The sequence below is a fragment of the Carlito syrichta genome, unplaced genomic scaffold, assembly GCF_000164805.1.
Source record: "Carlito syrichta isolate Samal-C Ts95f unplaced genomic scaffold, Tarsius_syrichta-2.0.1 Scaffold143520, whole genome shotgun sequence".
In the NCBI taxonomy this organism is placed as follows: domain Eukaryota; kingdom Metazoa; phylum Chordata; class Mammalia; order Primates; family Tarsiidae; genus Carlito; species Carlito syrichta.
The window spans coordinates 194,583-198,873 of record NW_007087616.1 but is presented as its reverse complement, the minus strand read 5'-3'; positions in this window follow the sequence as shown (position 1 = coordinate 198,873).

The following is a 4,291-nucleotide window of genomic DNA, read 5'->3' as shown; positions in this document are numbered from 1 at the left end:
GAAGATGGTTATATAGGTTGCTTTAAGACAATTACCCTGGCCACAAGGATCAATAACAAGGGTGGTGTCAGTCCAGTGTTGAACAGAAAGTTGCTGGGCAGTTGTTCTCACAGAAGTATTTTTTGATAAAGTTGTGGTGGCCTTTGTGCATGTTGTAGTTTCTGCAGTCTTTTGTGACAGCTCCCGTTATCAAGCACATGTTCATTAAAACCCTCCCTCCATGGTCTTCCCTGGCTCCATTTGTGAGGATTTGACACCATAATTCCATTTTAATTTTGGCCATTTTTACAGCACAAATTCATTCTTTCATTTACTTGAGTTGAAATCTGAGGTTTTGTTCCAGACTTCTCTCTTTCTCTCTTATCCCCCTATCCAATCCAGAAGCAAGTTCTCTCAGTTCTATTTTCATGTACATCCCAAAAGAGGCCACCTTCCCAGCTCCACTGTCCCGGTGCAAACCAGGCCAGTGTCATCTTCATTTTACTACCCATGAAATGAAAGGCCAACAATAACCCCTTCAAGTTCTTGGTCACTGTGGAATTCTAATAAGTTCCATTGCCAAAAGCTTCCCTGCTTCCTCTCCCCCTTACCCCTTCCCTTCCCTCCTGTCTCCCTCCACCCCAGAGGAAGAGATTATGGGCTGCTTTGCAACCAAAGAGACCATGAGATGCTTGTGCAATTTACCAATCGCCTTCACATGCTCATCAAACTTCCTCTGCTTGCTTTCTCTCATTTCCAGGCAGGCTTGTTGAGGATCTAGGCAGGAAAGAAAAACAACTCTTCATATGCAGTCATATAGGTCTAGAATAGGAGTTAACAAACTTTTTCCGTAAAGAAACATTTAGAAAGTGTCTTGGGCTTTGCAGGCCACATATGTCTCTGTAGGATCCTCTTCTTTGTTGTTGTGACAATTCTTTAAAAATGTAAAAATCATTGAAGGGATCAATTAAACCAAAGGCTGATTCTTTGAGAAAATAAATAAAATACAAAAGTCTCTAACCAGACTGATCAGGGAAAAAGAATACACATATTACCAATATCAGGAATGAGAGTAGACATCATTATAGATACTACAGACATTCATTAAAATGAAAATAAGAGACAACAGGAAACGTTTTGTCAATAAATTCAACAAGTGACACAAAATGGACAAATTTGTAATAAATACAACCTAACAAAGCTTACAAAAGAAGAAATAAATAACCTGAATAGCTAGAACTACAGGCATGTGGTACCAGCCTCACTAATTTTTTTAACTTATAAATTTTTTTAGAGATGAAGGTCTTACTATGTTGTCCAGGCTCTGTTCTCAAACTCCTGGGCTGAGGACAACCTTCTGTCTCAAGACTACTGAGTATCCAGGTGTCTTTTATGTGGGGAAGGGGCCATTGGTAAATGCAGGTGAATGAAGAATAGCTCAAAATTTTAAAAATTGAATTTGCAGGCCAGGCATGGTAGCTCACACCTGTAATCCCAATTTGGGAGGCAAAGCTGAGAGGATTGCCTGAGGCCAGAGGTTTAAGACTAGCCTGGGCAATTTGGCAAGCCCTACAATAAATCAAAAATTTAACCAGGCATAGTGGTGGGCCTGTAGTTCCAGTTACTTGGAAGGCTGAGGCAAAAAGATCGCCTGAGCCCAGCAGGTTGAGGATGTGATTGCTGTAAGGGTGCCACTTCACTCCAGCCTGGGCAACAGAGTGAGACTCCGACTGAAAAAAAAAATTGGATTTGTGGGTAATAACCTTTCTACAAAGAAAACTCAAAGCCCAGATGGCTTCATTGGTAAAATCTATCGATATTTAAGGAAGAAATATCACCAATTCTAAACAAACACTTCAGGAAAATTAAAGTCAAGAGAAGACTTTTCAACCAATTCTGTAAGACTAGCATTATCTTGATACTAAACCAGATATTTTTGCCTGGAAAAGACAAAGAAAACTCTAGATCAAATTCTTTCATAAACATGGACACAATGATTCTTAAAATGTGTAGCTAACTGAATCCAACAATATTTTTAAAAGGATAATACATCATAACCAAGTAGAGTTTATTCCAGGAATGCACGTTACTGAGATTGAGAGCATCACAAGAACCCAAGCGCTGGGTGACAAGCAGGTCAGGAAGGTGCTGTCTGGGGATGCTGAGAGGGTGGCTAGAGGGGGCAGTTGGGGAGCGGCTAGTCCTGTGAGTGTGGGGAATTCACTCTCACCTCCCTCCCTTTCTCTCATTTTTCTGTTTCTTTTTCCCCCAATGCAAGGTTTCTGAGATCATCCTCTTGATAGTTATCTCAGAGGTAATTGATGAGCCTGCCCTCCTGCCTCCAGCTTGGTTTGTTCCACAGCCTTCTACAACATATGCTTTGGGGCTCTTTTCTAGCCTGTCTCAGCAGCTTCCACCCCCAATACCATTGCCCCCACTGCCCAGCACACATGGAGTTTCTTCACAAGCAAGACCACAACAATGCTTTGTAAATGTATGTGTGTTCATCATACAGACTTTTCAGTTATTCAAAGATGTCATTTAAAAAGTAATGTATGCATGCTTAAGTTAAAAACAATGCCATGCAAAAGTTTATACGCTAAAAACTAATTCTCCCTCCATTTACCCATATTTACCAATGGTTCCTTTCCTATGTTAAAGAGACATGAATGCTAAGGAGCCTGAGAGTAAAGGATCTCCTGATGCCAGAAGTTCAAGACCAGTCCAGCCTGGGCAATACGGCAAGACGCCCCCCCCAAAAGAGAGCGAGAAGCCTGAAGATATCTCATGTACTCTCAACATTAATGCATACAATATTCTGCAGGCCAGGTGCAGTGGCTCACACCTGTAATCCTAACACTTCGGGAGTCCAAGGTGAGAGGATCACTTGAACCCAGGAGTTTGAGACCAGCCTGGGCAACATAGAAAGACTTCATCTCTTAAATAAGAAGAAAAAAATAAATAATATTCTGCACTCTGTCTGGCTCTTCCTTTGCTTTTACTTAGCAACATGTCCTGATGAGTTTCCTATCCGATTATATAGAGCTCTGGTTATTTTTTATAGCTACACAGTGATCCTTTTATGAATGTGTAGATGCCAGATTCAAACAAATACACAGCGATAATAACATTTGCATAAGGCTCAGAAATAGGCATTTCTAACATGTTTTCAGAATTCAGGATAGAAGTCACCAGAGAGGAGGAACAGGCCACAGACTGAGAGGGGTAGGGAGCTTCTGGGGTGCTGGTCATGCTGTTTCTTAAAGTCAGTGATGGTTACACAAGTGTGTCCACATTTTAATCATACATTGAGGGGTACACTTAGGGCTTCTGCACATATCTGTATGATATTGTGCTTCCATTTTACAAAATTTACTTTGTAAAAGTAAAAAAACTCAGTCTAGTGGGAGTGGTATACACAGAGAGGAGTTAAATATGGGTCGGTTTGGTCAACGAATTTAGGATTCGACTATCCTGCACTCTGATGCAACTGAACCCAGCACGATCTGCAGGAGCTGCTGGTGTGCTAATCTCAGCTCCGTAACCTCGTGCGGGTTACCTAAGTGCGACCTCCTTCCTCGGTTCATCGTCTGTACAGTGGAAGTCAACACAACTACCTGACACTGTTGCATGGAATTGACGTAACCTACGCAAAATGGATAGAAGCGCTCCGCGGGCATATAGCAGGTCGCCTGAGCCCAGCTGGTTGAGGATGTGACTGCCGTAAGGGTGCCAACGCCAGGACCAAATGATCACACAGCCGTAATTTGTACAAGGCAAAGGATACTCCTTGGTGCTCAATAAAGAAATACTCTGAGCCTGTAATCCTGCGCCTTTGGGAGGCTGAGGTGAGTGGATTGCCTGAGCCCGCGGGTTTGAGACCCCCCTGGGCAGGCGAGACCTCAAGCCAGCCTCCTCTGAAAGGGCGCACTCACGAAGGAGCGTGGTCTGAGGTGCTGGGACGCAGGAAAGACATCCACCCGCACGGGTGAACTCGGCGGCTCGCCAGACTCCAGACGGCACCCGCGCACCGCTCCAACTCCACTTGCTGCGGCCCGCGGTCCTTTAAGAACGAGGTCATGACGTCACCTCCTGACGCGGCTCAGCCTACCTCGGCAACGCCCTGGGCGTTCTTCCGGGCGGCCTCAATTGGCTGCCAACCTCTGGAGGCCCCACCCCTTTCCCCGCAGCCGGCCCGGGGCGCTCGCTGTCAATCGGCCAAGTGGGAGCGGTGATTGGTCGCGGGGTCCGCTTTCCGACAAATCCCGCCGGGCCTCCGTAGGCTGCGCGGTCGGGGTGGGAGGGGCGCGGC